The sequence below is a fragment of the Armigeres subalbatus genome, chromosome 1, assembly GCF_024139115.2.
Source record: "Armigeres subalbatus isolate Guangzhou_Male chromosome 1, GZ_Asu_2, whole genome shotgun sequence".
Classification (NCBI taxonomy): domain Eukaryota; kingdom Metazoa; phylum Arthropoda; class Insecta; order Diptera; family Culicidae; genus Armigeres; species Armigeres subalbatus.
Genome location: NC_085139.1, coordinates 64,250,803 through 64,266,361, shown reverse-complemented (window position 1 = coordinate 64,266,361; position 15,559 = coordinate 64,250,803). Strand labels below are relative to the sequence as shown.

Here is a 15,559-nt window from a genome sequence, read left to right as displayed (position 1 = left end):
AACTTCCGGAGGAATTCCTGGAGGAACCTCTGGAGGAATTCCTGGAGGAACTTCCGGAGGAACTCCTGGAGAAACTTCCGGAGGAACTCCTGGAGGAACTTCCGGAGGAATTCCTGGAGGAACTTCCGGAGGAATTCCTGGAGGATTCTCCGGAGGAATTCCTGGAGGAACTTCCGGAGGAATTCCTGGAGGAACTTCCGGAGGAATTCCTGGAGGAACTTCCGGAGGAATTCCTGGAGGAACTTCCGGAGGAATTCCTGGAGGAACTTCCGGAGGAATTCCTGGAGGAACTTCCGGAGGAATTTCTGGAGGAACTTCCGGAGGAATTCCTGGAGGAACTTCCGGAGGAATTCCTGGAGGAACTTCCGGAGGAATTCCTGGAGGAACTTCCGGAGGAATTCCTGGAGGAACTTCCGGAGGAATTCCTGGAGGAACTTCCGGAGGAATTCCTGGAGGAACTTCCGGAGGAATTCCTGGAGGACTCTTTGGAGGAATTCCTGGCGGAACTTCCGGAGGAATTCCTGGAGGAACTTCCGGAGGAATTCCGGGAGGAACTTCCGGAGGAATTCCTGGAGGAACTTCCGGAGGAATTCCTGGAGGAACTTCCGTAGGAATTTCTGGAGGAATTTCCGGAGGAATTCCTGGAGGAACTTCTGGAGGAATTCCTGGAGGAACTTCCGGAGGAACTTCCGGAGGAATTCCTGGAGGAACTTCCGGAGGAACTTCCGGAGGAATTCCTGGAGGAACTTCCGGAGGAATTCCTGGAGGAACTTCCGGAGGAATTCCTGGAGGAACTTCCGGAGGAATTCCTGGAGGAACTTCCGGAGGAATTCCTGGAGGAACTTCCGGAGGAATTCCTGGAGGAACTTCCGGAGGAATTCCGGGAGGAACTTCCGGAGGAATTCCTGGAGGAACTTGCGGAGGAATTCCTGGAGGAACTTCCGGAGGAATTCCTGGAGGAACTTCCGGAGGAATTCCTGGAGGAACTTCCGGAGGAATTCCTGGAGGAACTTCCGGAGGAATTCCTGGAGGAACTTCCGGAGGAATTCCTGGAGGAACTTCCGGAGGAATTCCTGGAGGAACCTCTGGAGGAATTCCTGGAGGAACTTCCGGAGGAACTCCTGGAGAAACTTCCGGAGGAACTCCTGGAGGAACTTCCGGAGGAATTCCTGGAGGAACTTCCGGAGGAATTCCTGGAGGATTCTCCGGAGGAATTCCTGGAGGAACTTCCGGAGGAAGTCCTGGAGGAACTTCCGGAGGAATTCCTGGAGGAACTTCCGGAGGAATTACTGGAGGAACTTCCGGAGGAATTCCTGGAGGAACTTCCGGAGGAATTCCTGGAGGAACTTCACATGTACCACTATTAATGATAAACTACCATGGGCGTAGCCAGGATTTCGAGAAGGGGGGCCAACTTTGTCTTCTAAATCGTAGTTTTATAGTAGTTTTATAAAAACACATGAATATAAACACATGAAACCAAATCCAAACCACATCGAAACAATAATGATTAAAACAATAATGGATTTAAAAATGCGTGATTTATTGCTCATCAGATATTTTTAAATAAAGTGAGAAAAATATTAACGAACTTAGTATTCAGAAAGAATATAAAATCGGCTATAACAATTATTATAAAAATCATGCATTCTTCCATAAGTTTAGGAAAACTAGGACCATACATCTGATTTTCTAAACAAATCCTCTCTTAAATAATATTTATCATAAAAAAGATAGAAAAATCAATATGCAAGCTTTCTCCAGGAATTCCTTCGACAATTGCTCCTGGCATTCTATCCGAAGTTCTATCAGGGATTCTTTAGGAATGCCTCCAGCAACTTCTTCGGTAGTGTCTTCAGGAATTCCACCATAAATTTTGCCGGGAATTGATCCGAAAATTCCACCATTATGTACTCCAAGAAAATCTTCACGAACTTCTTTATAAGTTCTGCAGAATTCCCTGCAATAATTCAAATAATTTCGTGCTGTTTCCCATAATTTTTAAGAATAAGAATATTCCGTGGAAATTCCGCAGAATTACCAGTAAACATTCCTGAGAATTTCACGAAAAATCTTCTAATTTCTTGTGTAAATTCCATAAAATTTTCCGTGAATTGTTTCTTGTGAAAATTCAAAGAATTTCTCCAGGAATTCCACCGGAAATTTTTACAGAAATTATACCGAAAATTAAAGCAACAATGGAATTTTCGGAGGAATTCCTACATTAATTCGCAATGAAATCCTGAAAGAATTCCGGAGTTCCACCGGCATTTCCACCAAGAATCTCTCTAGGATTTCCTTCGAGAATTATTCCGGTAGTTCTATCGGCAGTTCCTCTGAAAATTCTTCCGGAATTGGAATTTATTTAGGCTTTTTCAGGAATTCAAATAGATTTTCCACCAGAAGCTCCTCCAAGAATTTCTCTGCGAGCTCCTCAGGGAATTCTCCGGGAGGTCCTCTGATGATGATGATAGTTCAGCTACAAGCTACAGGTTTCAGCTTGACGAGATTTGTCTATAAGATGAATTCTCTTGTTTCCGAGAATGCTTCCGGTAGTTTCCCGGGGTCCCGGGGAACTCCCAGAGCAATTTCCGGAGGAACTCCCGGGGGATTTACTATAGGAATTTCCGGAGAAATTATCAGAGGAGTTCTAGGAGGAACAGCCGGAGGAACTTCTGGAGAAATTTATTGAAGAACTACAGGAAAAATTTCCAGAGGAAATCATGGAGGAACTGTCGTAAGAATTCTAGGATGAACTCCCAAAGGAACTTCCGTAAGAATTCCAGGAGCAATTCCCGGAAGATTTCTTAAAAGAACATCCCGGAGGAATTCCCGTAAGAACTCCAAGAGAAATTCTCTAAGGAACTTCTGGAGGAATTTGTAGATAAAGAAGAAATGCTAAATGAATTCCTGGAAGAAAGCCTGATTGAATTCCCGAAGGAACTACTGGTGGAACTTCAGAGGAACATCCGGTGGAATACCCTAGAGGAGGAGAAAAAATATTTCTGAAGGAACTTCCGATATCCCATTTCCCGTGAAATTCCTGCCAAATATCGTCCAGGAATTCCCTGTGAAGTTCCTGGAGGTATTACCGGAGAATTTCTTGGAAAAACTTCTGGAAGAACTCCCGGAGGAACTCCCACAAGCACTTCCGGAGGAATTGCCACATGGAAGTCCTGAAATAATTCTTAGAGAAGTTCCTAAAGGAATTTCCGAAAAAATATCTGAAGGAATTCCCAGAAAAATACCAGAAGGAATTAATGCAGAAATTCCCAGATGAAATCCTGAAAGTATTCCCAGATGAATTGCTGAACAAAATCCCTGTGGATTGTTCCGAAGAAATTTCTGGAAGAACTCTTGGCAGATATCCGAGTAAATTCCGAGTGAAGTCTGGAAGGAATTCTAGTACACTTCCGCGGAAAATTCCTGAAGGAATTCCTGGAGAAGTACCTGAAGAAAAAAAACCTGTAAGAATTTCTGGGGAAATACTTGGACGAATTCCAGGAGAAATTCATGAAGAAATTTCTAGAGGATTTCTTGAAGGATATTCTGAAGTAATTGCGAAAAGAATTCCAGATTGGAATGCTAGATGATTTGCTATTGAATGTTTGGAGGTATTCCCGGAGAATTTCCTGGAAGTAATCCCGAAGAAATTAAAGGAAGACTTCCGAGAGGAATGCCCGGAGAAGTTCCTAGAAGAATTTCCGAAGGAATTTCAAGGAGAATTTTTGAGCCCGAAATGTTTCAAGTTGTTTTGAACTTTTAAATATTGTGCGAACCTTTCTGAATACCTTATCTTCGATTGAGTGGAATGAGCCCTTTAGTATGGTTCGACATCGACCGTTGGATGGAGAGGGAAGTGGGGATCCAGGGGAGACTGAGGCATCAGTCTAGTTCAACTCCGAAGCTCTTGGGTATAAATCCTCTAATCCGGGAGCATCCACCAGGATCACATGCACGGTTATTCCAAAATAAATTAAGCACATCTCATCGTTGGAATAGCTTAACACATTTATTAAAAATACACTTTATAGAGGAGACACAAACAACGTGCACTTTACTACTATGTATTTGGACTTAAAAAACTAACGAATTAAAAAATCTGCTTATGGGCTCGTTGCCCAGTGTTCTTTTCGGGGAACCAAATCCAACTGTCGATCGAGCATCCTTCAGTCGAGGTCAAGGTTCGGTTGTAAAGAGCCGATAAATGCTGACCGGAGAGTGAGGGACTCACTCTCTATCGCCTCTATCGGTTACCTATCCAGTTGCTGGTGCCTATGCAATACATGCGTGGATGGTGATGATGTTCTACGGATGGCGATTCGTAGAACATTCGTGAGGCTGCAGATCGATTGTTGTTTGGCGATGGTGATGATATAATCACTGCAGATACCAGAGGTTGAACCAGGGATGTAGTCTGGGCGGGTAGACCTAGTTTGTTGCGAACAAATATTATGGATCCTGGATGCCCTAATAAGTTTTGGGAATGTTTTGAATGTCAACCACCTATTTCTGTATATGATTGGATCATTAAGTGCACATGTTTGAGGGAATTCATTTCAGTACCCGTTCAATCTTTCCACAATATAAGGGGGGCGACGACCCCCCTCTGGCTACGCCCTTGTAAACTATTATACAAAATCACAACAAAAACCGAATATCGTTGCCAGTAAAAGTGGTACATGTACATTTATTTTACATGTAAAATTATTTTAAACGGCAGTAAACCATCTTGAAACTCAAAATAGGGTTGAAATATGATGCGGAAACATCCATGTTGTCAAATTTTCTTTTCAATAGGCTGATTTTAATGGGTAGAACTGTACATGTACCACTTTTCCTGGCAACGAAATTGCCATTGTGATATAGGGTAAGACGGTATAATATGCCCCCCCCCCTAAGGCAATACCTTGATAAATTTTTACTTTGCAACGCAATTTATGCAAACTTTGTGTTATTTGGTAGTCCAGGAAGTCGCAAATGCATTGCCCGTGAGCACTCATATAAAAATGTAACAGATAACACGTAATAAAGTTTTTTTGAAAAGTCGTGAAAAAATGGATTTCGAAAAGTGCTGGGCAATACACCTCACCTTAGCCAATAACGTTTCATAGCCCTTAATTGGTATTTTATCAATCCCATAATAAAAAGCTTATAAATCCTTATATGCTTGACATTACAAAACCAACAAAATCCCTAGTAACATTTTGGTTTCATGCTGGTTCTATAACACTCCTGTAGAGTGATTTATGGTCTTCAAGAGCGTTATAAAAGTTAAAATAAAAGCGTTATAAAACTTACTTGAGTAGTCTCCATATAATTTGGAAGGAACTGCTGCAAGCTCGCCGCCCTTGTGTCCAGTTGGTGAGAGCATATCGTCCTGCCTACACTGGGGCGTTTTGACCAGTGAAACATATTTTCGAAAAACGTTACATTTTTGAAGATGGAAGGAATTTTGTATCATATTAAGCCCCGAGAAAAGTTATTTTGTTGCCCAACTGAGTGTTTCAGTGCGGACAGTATGCTAGCGCCGCTCCAGAATGTTGAGCAAACAAACATTTAAAGTTACATCAAAACTGTAACTTTTTGTATTCTGCTATTATTTTCAACATGTAATACAAAAATACTTTCACATTCACATAGTATGATGGTTTTACAAATATTTAAAGGTACCGACTGATTTTGACCCTTAGTTATAGTTTTCTAGAAATTAAATGGGGCCGTTTTGGCCAGGTGGGGCACATTATACCGTCTTACCATATACCAGAAATTAGTTAAAAACCACTTTTTCGTTAATCCGTTACTAGATCTTCGGTAACAAAAGCCGTTAGTGTATAAAAAACAAAATCGACAAAAATGGTTTATGTAGCCCTTTTGCTGGCACCGGTTCAAATGGCACCTGAAACTTAGCGTTTGCCGGGTGACGATTTGTTTTTTGTGTTATTTTATTTTCAGGCCCTACTTTCTTCTTCAATTGACAGAAAGCTTACTGTCAAGTATAAGATCAAGAAAATATATTTATTAAATGATATTTATATTATTTATAAATTTATTCCCTTAAAACGCTTTCAATTTGTTGATATCTCACGAAGTGGACGGATTTTGATGCTGTACGGAATTCGGTGCTTCACGGCATTTCATCAATTCAATTCCTCAATGTTTCTAAATTAGATTTCTTGATAATCAAAATAACATTTCCTATATTTTTTTCGTTCCAGGTACGTACTTACTAGGAGGACTTTACTAAGCAATGGGTAAGCCAAGTTAGTTCTGAAAACTCCTGTCGAATTCCTATATGATATATTTCTAATAAGATGTTCTAACCACAAACCCACAGAAGTTTACCAACGATGGTCTTTTAATGATTCATGAAGTCATAAAAAAGTTCACATAAAAATGAACAATCAAATCAGAGAAAAGCCATCTACAAATACTCAAAGCATGATTTTGTGGAACTGTGCTTTGTGCTCTTCAAATATAGATGATATGTGGTGAAAAAGGATCTAATGGAAAATCAACTCACTAACACAGCGCAACTGTGTTCAATGCTGTGCCGCTCAGGTAATTTCCCCTCGAAGGATTTTCTGTATCAGGATCCTTTTTCTTCATAGAGTTGGTGTTACAAGAAACACAAGCGTGTTCGCACATTTTGAATTATTGGCTTAGCTTCTAGAGCTTCTATGTATTGACACGTCACAAACATATAAAGGATAGGGGAATTTTCGAACTGATATTTCAAAGGCTGGGATGTTCAAAAGAAAATTAGTTTAATTGTTTTAATCAAAACCGGTTTTACCTTTACTTCACGATTACTAATGCGCAATTATCTTTGCCTTTCGATACACTTCTCTAATTTTGCTCAAGAACCATATCGCAAATAGCAGTCACCCCTATCCACCTTGATTCATTCCATCATCGTGACCAGCTGTCTTGCTTGTGCTCGCCTCCTTCCCCGGTCGTCCCTATCTCTCTTCGCCTTCACTTTTGACCCTCATTCACGAGTCTCAAGTACTTTTAGCGCTATGTTTTTTTCTCTGCTGCTGCTGCTTTGCTACAACGATTTCTGTTGTTATTGCCGCCGCGCTTCGCCGACTGTTGACACATACCAACAGTCAGACCGCCCCTCATCATATCCAGACCCTTTTGCAAACGTATGATATGACTGAAGCTCAACTCTGCTACGCCACTAAAACATCCACAAGGCGAAAGTGCGCGCAGCGCAGCAGCACCCTTCTTCGTTCTATCCAGCCAAGCCAAACCGTTTAAACTTATCCAGTCAGAGCGGTCACAGTGGCCGGGAGATGGACAAAATATCCTTGTTGAATTAACGTGTTAAGCTCACATATATTCTAAAAAAAACTGATTATTTTAAATCGCAAGAACTTTAAACTTTTAAAGCCGTATGCCACAGTTTTTTGTATTGCGTATAGGCGTTGAAGTGTATCGAATCTACCGAAACATTAGTCGATCAGAAATCTCAAAGTTAACTGATGTTGATACTATTTTATCTTTCAACATGGCTTTTATGTTTTGTTCGATTTTCGTTAGAAATCACGCCACTGTACGGCGCAACTCGATCGCAAGTTGACTCAAACACAGCTCATCATCAGAAGAGAAGGCCGTCCGTCCGTCGGTCGCGCTCGATGCCTGCGCCCAGAGCCCAGCTGTAATCAGTTTTGGTATGGAACGCGGCGCGTCGTGTTGTTGTAAAAATTCTATACATCTCCAACGGTTTCACCTACCTTACCTATCAATCCATCGAGCCAGCACGGACTGTTTTCGGTGTTCTGCGTTCTACTAGTCGTCGGGCACGCGTTCGTAATTTGGAGAAAAATTTGCATTTTTGCACCCGCCTTGCTTCCGTGTCCGCGCATCCAATCGAACAAGTGGAAAATTCGGTTTATGTTTGTTTGGCAGAACGTCTAGTGGGAGCAATATTTTTCCGATTGCACGGTTGGTTCAAATTCAATTACAACATCGGATGGGTGGAACAGGATACCGCCGAATCTCGATAGTGGATAGAACGAATGTTAAATCCGTTACGCAAAAGCGCTGAAGCATCTAAATGTGAATACCGATTTGAGAAGGAACGTGAAGGCACGTGAAAATGTAACAGCAAACAAAGTTGTAAATTATGCTAACGCCAGTTGGGAAAGGTTTTGGAGGTGCGAACTTGCGGTGTGGTGGCAAATTGTTGTTGAAATAGGACACTGCTGTGCGAAATTTATCTACGGCTTGTTTGTTCAACAGTACTTAATTTTAACATAATGATAGTGTGCCGGAGCATTAAGTTGACTTTGTGACTAAAAGCGTAGGATACGTGATGCCATTCTAGAGGAATACTATGCTGTGTCTAACAAAGGGAAATGAAACAAGCTCAATTGGAACATCTGAATTATGTAAAAAAGTAACGCTTTTGTAAAATCAATGTTCACCTGCAATGCATTAGGACAAGTTCTGCGCGGAGCCTCAGTTTCTGCTTGTTCACAGATTATTTTGTCAACCAACATTATTTCTGTGTTCAACAATAAATCTTTCATTTAATTCCACTAGTTAATTTTCGTTATCTTTGCAGATACGTATTTCGACCACAACTGTGTGGTCGTCTTCAGTGTCTTGTACTCGACTCGACGAAGTCGAGTCGAGTACAAGACACTGAAGACGACCACACAGTTGTGGTCGAAATACGTATCTGCAAAGATAACGAAAATTAACTAGTGGAATTAAATGGACAGTACTTAATTCGTCTTAGACGGTTTTAATACATTCCACTAAAAGAGCTTAATATATTTTTCTGAATAAATCTTTGCTTTATTTTTTATCATATCAAATCATATCAAATTACGAGATCTAATCTTTCGATCAAGTTTCGGTTTGTTTTTTTGATGACAAATTTGAACAGAAAATGTCCCCCACCTGGATGACATGTGGAAGTAGAGCAATGCCCAATGCAACTTCTATAATAATTATTGAACTATTCACAAAAACATTAAAGTTGATTATGGAAACCCATTGTTCTGGATCGATTCTGTGGATGAATTCAGAAAGCGATGAATTGCTTTAATGCAAAAGGTAAATGTCAAAAGTTAATGAACTTAAAACACTTGAAATCTATATCGGGTCATTCAAAAATGACGTCACAGGGAATAGAAATCTCAAAAAGTAGTGAACGTCATATTTGAATTACCCCAATACATAAAAATACCTGTCTGACCCTCATAGACTCGGAAACTACTGAACCGATCGGTGTGAAAATTTGTATGCAGGGGTTTTTGGGACCGGGAAGGGGGGCTCCCATACAAATGAAAAACATATTTCTGCATAACTCGAGAGGCAAATGGAGGTTTTTAAAGGCACGAAATGTATCTATTATGGTTTAAGACCCCTTCCCGCTTTAAAGGAGAGGGTTCCCATGCAAATGAAATACGAATTGGGCTGCTAGTGTTTAATAAAACAAAAAAGCCACCCAAGACTTGACTGACAAAATCTTTACGTACGCCAGGTTATAAAATACAGGGAGATCTTTCCAATCTTTTAAATCTGCAGGACCGGACGGAATACTACCAGAAATGCTGCAAAAACGGTGAAACAGTGCTGATTTTGTCAGTGAAATAGAAATAGCACTTTGTTCTTTCCTAGATAATAATAAAGCTTTTGATAACGCTTTCTAATTCTTTACAAAGGATCATGCCAAGTTAACTTTGACACGAACATAAACACAAAACTAAAATTACCCTAATTACTTTTCTCCTGGAAGGTTTGAGAGGATTCTAAAAACAAATCTACTTTCATAGTCTGTTTGCTGTTCTTGCGTTCAAAGTGGATTTATTTTTTGACGTTGGATGTTGAAGGTACTGGGTGTCAAATCGGAATCTAAAATTGGGGACCGTAACGAAATCATGTAAGATTTTGAACGATAATAGCGCCTTTATCTTTCGATGAATTTTAGAGATCACCAATCCCGTTCATGCATTCCCAACACGGACATCAGAATAATGGACATTATTTCATTTCTTTTCGAGAGGCCACGATGGGCGGACACGGAGAACGGGCACGCACGCTAACTTCCATCTACTCAGTGTCTGAGTAAAATTGTATTGCCCTCTGGCTGATGCCATACTGGGAGAGAAGAGAAGCGATTAGAAGAGTTGAGAGGGAAGCGAAGCGTCCGCGTGAAAGCTACCTCAATGAGCGATATATGGAAATCGCTTATACCTGTCATAGTGGAAGCGATGAGAAGAGGCGAGAAGCGGCAGCCAAAGAGGCGAAGCAGTTCATAGAGTGCTTTACCGCGCGAGATCGCAAAGGATCACTTCCGTATGTTTGTTGATTTGAGCTTACCCTCGTTCGCAGTTGTGTAAAATGGCTGTGGGTGAAAAGTATTGCGGGAGAGAAAAGCAACATGAGCGATTCCAAGCAACAGCATCAAAATTTAAGAAAATTTTTAATTCATGATTTTCTATTGAGTTGAAACTTTGCACAGTTTTTCAATTTCATCTAAATCGTCATTTTTCGATATCAAATCTTCATATTGAGTCACGACTAACTTTGAAAAAGGGTGTATGTGAAAATGGTTCAAAAATATTTAAAAAGCTGCACAGCAAAAACGGAATGTTCGATTGTTATGATTTTTTCAGCAAAGTTAGACAACTAAATGGTGATTCTTAAGAAAATGTGCACAGTAAAAAAAAAAATTTTTGCCTTTAAAAATATCATTTTGTCACAAAAACTCAAATATCTCAAAACCCTATCTTTTTTCGAACGTAATTTTTTTAGGGAAAACGGTCCATTATATTAGCTATCTACCATAAAAATTTGGTGATGGTAAACTAATAAACAAAAAAGTTATGACATTTCAAACATTTTACAATTTTCACATATAGTAAACAAAAAAAAATTTCCGTGTATTTTTTTTTCAAGAATCGCAGTTTGATGCTCATTTTATTCTTAAGGGCCTTTCGTGAGTTAAACAAGTTGTTTGTATGATATTCCATATTTATGTATTCATCGATATTATGTATATTATATGTATAAATATTATATGTATAAATAAATAAAATGAATTAATATTATCCTAAGTTTTAAATTAAATGTGGCAGTTACACAATGTTGTGAGAGAAACTGTAAGGGTTTTGGGCGTGAGTTGTGGTATGGGTTGTGATATCATGAAACCAGTTTATTAATACTTATTTGTTATTTATTTTTATTCAAATTTTTAAAATATCGAACACTTTTGAATTATTATCAGCACAGTTTGAGTATAGTTTTGCTTTAATTTTATTTTCCGACAATGGAATGAAACAGTGAAATATTTGGGTTCCTTGGATCGTTTTCGCGTTATTAAATTGCTCGCTGAGCTCTGAAGCCTTTATTTCGTACTCTTCAGTAGTAGTAAAACAAAATGATAATTTGGTTAAATCTTTTCTTTTCTACGATTTGCCCAATCAAAAGTTCTTTCGCAGTTTTAATTGGATGCTCACGTTCTTTGGCTAAACTTGCTCTTGTGGCCATGCGCTTTATTGTTCCTCCAATAGCATCACAAGGACCTTTGCCATGTGATGTAGCAAAAAATGCCATTCTGCATCAATTCCGTACATTGATTTAAATTGACATAGGCTCGAAAAATTCTTACGATTTTTGTACTGCGATGCTGCTCCATCAGACATGAAATATATCTTTTTGACTTCTTTATGCTTATCAACGCGTAAAAAGTTAATCATTTTTGCAATGAACAAGTTTACGGATACTGAATCGTGTCTTAAATCTTCGGAAATTATAATAAAACTTAAGTGTTCAATTTGCGTACTTCCATTAAAATAAATAACGAATGGATGAATTGTAGCTTGTTGTACGTTCCAGTGATGGGACTGCACTTCATCTTGCAATACAAAGCTGTAATTTTCAGAAAAATCACAAATGACTAAAAATTCACCATTTTGTAATGTATTTTCGTATTTTTAAAAAGCTGGATTGTTCTGTTTTAATGAAATCGTGAGGGATTAAACTTTCTAATTTCAAGCAAAAATATGACACAAACTCATCTACAGGTTTTACAATAGTTTCTATGTCACACCTATCCGTGGTCACCCATTGCTCAAATGATAACTGATCAATATATTTTTCTTCAAACTCAGCGAATAAAGTATTTTCCAATGATGAAGAATCTGGACAATCCGAACAAGATCGTAGATAGCAATTTGATGTTGTATTTTCACACAAAAGACTACCAGTTAACATTTTAATATCCTTTGTTAAATTGATTCTTTTCAAACTATGTAAAATAAGATTAATATTCTCATGGGTTGTGCACACACACACATTATGTGTTCCTGAATTGGAAAGAAGCTTACATTGCCTTGGCCGAAGGCTTGCAAATGAGGAAAAACCTATTTTAATATTATCGTGAATTTCCTTGAAGCGTGTGTACGCTTCTTTCAAAGTCGTCATCATTAATCGTTTTGGATTGCTTGACGCTTTCCATCTTTTTTTACTGATACATAATCTTTTTGACCAGGCATAGCTCGACTTACTTCATCATCTTCAAAATATTGAACTACTATTTCTTTTGTCTCATCTGTTAATGCAGTACTAGACTTAGTATTTTTGGTTGAAAGACAGTTATTCTTCAATTGTTTTGCCTCTTTTACTGTATTTCTATTGGTTTTGAACTCATCAATGGCATCCTGAATAGACCACGAACTTGGCAGCAACGACAAAATCAATAATTTTTCTTTCCTTGTCGTGGCTGCATTCGAGAACCTTTCCTTCATATTTATAATTACCTCATCGTAGTCTGTATTTTCCACATCATCAGGTCCTAGTTTGAAGAGGTTTCTTCGTACAGCTTCGTTTATTTCACGGTATTTTTTCTCTGGGTAATAAACGTAGTCCATCTTACTCCATTTAATCGGAGTCACTTTTATCCCAGCTATGCCCTCGTTAAAGCGTTCGATGTTGACCTTTTGGATACACTCATCTTCCGATTGATTTGTTGAAACAGATTTCGCTGATGGTACGGTGGCAAGGCTCTCAGCACTTAATACTTCTGGTAATTCCTCAGTTGTTGTCGATACATCTGGCAATTCCTCAGTTGCTGTCGTTTTCGAACTTCCTGCGCTCTGCTCAACCGATGATATACAGATTGCTCTTTTGTCAACGTTTAGACGGCAGGACGTGCAAATGCGTAAATTTGTATTCAATGTGGACATTGGAGCATAACCAGTCGCTTTCAGTTTATCTATGGTGCTTTCGGTGAGATTTCGTAACTCTTTTGAACACTTTTTCCATCAAACGGCCTACAACAGTTGAGAAAGCGGCTACTCATGTTGTTCGTAATATTTCAATAAACAAAATCACTTTTAAGTTTTTACTGACTAGTTTGGTGTCATTTGCTTGACTGAAGAAAAATTACTATAAGATCTTTAACAACCTTAGTAGTAGTAATTTTTTCGGGAGCATTGTCATGGTATGTACCTATCATGCATTTGTTGTTGTTGAAGATACCCGTTTCCTCCCGATCATAAAGTCTATTCTCTAAGAGGTATATTTTTTGCAGGTAAACTATAGACGTACACGTGTATATAAATCTTTGATTTTGCAGCTTTTGTCTTAAAAATAACATTTCTGATATGTTTCTATCAACGTTATTATCAACAGGTTTCAACACTATTAAAAGAATTTTTCGCCAGTCACGTGCAATGAAAATTATGACACTATCAATACTTTTGATCACAACACTGGATCGTGTCTAAGTTTCTTATAGATGCTATGAATAATTAAATCAAAATATCATGAAAACAACTTGTTTAAATCACGTCCCTTAACAATAAAATCTGCATCAAACTGCAATTCTCGAAATAACTTACACAGAAAAAAATTTTGTTTTACTAAATATGAAAATTGTGAAATGTTTGAAATGTCATAACTTTTTTGTTTATTAGTTTACCATCACCAAATTTTTATGGTAGATAGCTAATATAATGGACCGTTTTCCCTAAAAAAATTACGTTCGAAAAAAGATAGGGTTATTGATATGTGATATTTTTAAAGGCAAAAAAAAAATTTTTTTTATTGTGCACATTTTCTTAAGAATCACCATTCAGTTGTCTAACTTTGCTGAAAAAATCATAACAATCGAACATTCCGTTTTTGCTGTGCAGCTTTTTAAATATTTTTGAACCATTTTCACATACACCCTTTTGAAAAGTTAGTCGTGACTCAATATGAAGATTTGATATCGAAAAATGACGATTTAGATGAAATTGAAAAACTGTGCAGAGTTTCAAATATTTTCGAAATGGTCGCTCAGGATCGACTGACATGCCCCCGTGGAATGCCTCACATTGTTTATTTTGTTAATTTGGTTAATGGAAACATTAAAATATGTATGGTTTTAGCTACATGTACGGAGCAAATCTGATGTTTTTCATAGTAGCGGTACTCATTAAAATTGGGAATATTTTGGTGCAGTCCATACATTTAGAAACACTGAAACAAAAAACACGTATTTTGCTGTTACCACAGACAAATGGATGTTGAACTTGTTATTTTAATATCGTTCTCGTATTTAGGATTAGTTTCAAATGATAGATTTTTCACGCATCTGTAATGCGTGTTTGAACCGAATGAAATTGTTGTGTTCAATTCAATCGCTTTGTTATTTGAGTTTACACTGGAGTCGATTTACGCGGGAGATACGTACCGTGTATCTTGAAAAGCTCTTCAACTTCAACGAAAATCGGTTTTGCGCAATTTTTGCTTTTGTCCGCATATTAAAACTTCGGGAACAATCCGATAGATAAGGAAATTGTTGTCCCAATTTTTGCCGGCCATTGCTGGTGGGAAATGGTTTCCCTTTTTTCTGCGGATTTTTGGAATTTGCGTTTATTTACGCCGTTTTTCAAAAAGGTTGCCGAGACAAAACGATTTTTGTGGAAGTTGTTTTCATGATGTGCGAAGCTCCGAGAAATCAACTTCAGTGTAGAGAGATGTTGTAAGAAGAACATCCATAAATTACGTAACGCTTGAAGGGGGAGGGGTGTTGTCGGCGAAGTGTGACGATTCATGCAAAATTTTCAGATGTTTCATACAAAAAGGGAGGGGGGTCGTATTGGAAATTTCTCGTTACGTAATTAATGGATTTTCCATAGGAGCAAACGTAAAATAGGAATAAAACATGGCCCAAAAAGTTTAACCATAGCTACGCCCTACGTCTGTTTGTATGTGTTGATAATCTATCGCTCACATATTAAAATCGATTTTCAATTGCGACATTCTATAAATCTCCTCAACACTCTTCTCTTTGTGCTAAATATGCTTGGAGAAGCAAAATATTCTTCATCTGAGGAAATCCATGTTTTTACACTTGTATTTGTTGCAAGATCAACACTCCGAAAAACGCTTTCAGTATGTCATAGCTCGCATTGATCGCCGCTTCCCTTCACTTTGCTTATCACCAACCTCTTCGCTTCGCTTCTCTTCGCTCCCAGTATGTCATCAGCCTCTCTTTTCTTCCAAAGGGAACTTTACTCAATTTCCGTTAAAAGCGGGACTGCACAAA

General features: G+C 38.5%; 1 protein-coding gene across 5 annotated transcripts in view; it reads left to right on the top strand.

Moving 5' to 3' along the window:
• LOC134226463 (ankyrin repeat and fibronectin type-III domain-containing protein 1) overlaps nt 1-15,559 on the top strand; it is a 668,421-nt gene that overhangs the window by 347,027 nt on the left and 305,835 nt on the right. The window contains exon 1 of one of the 5 annotated variants that reach the window (XM_062707266.1): nt 7,699-7,953. The exons of the other annotated variants lie outside the window; for them this stretch is intronic. The gene's annotated coding sequence lies outside the window, so the exon portion shown is untranslated. Of the gene's footprint in view, nt 1-7,698; nt 7,954-15,559 lie in introns of those variants that run through there. 5 annotated transcript variants of the gene reach the window in all.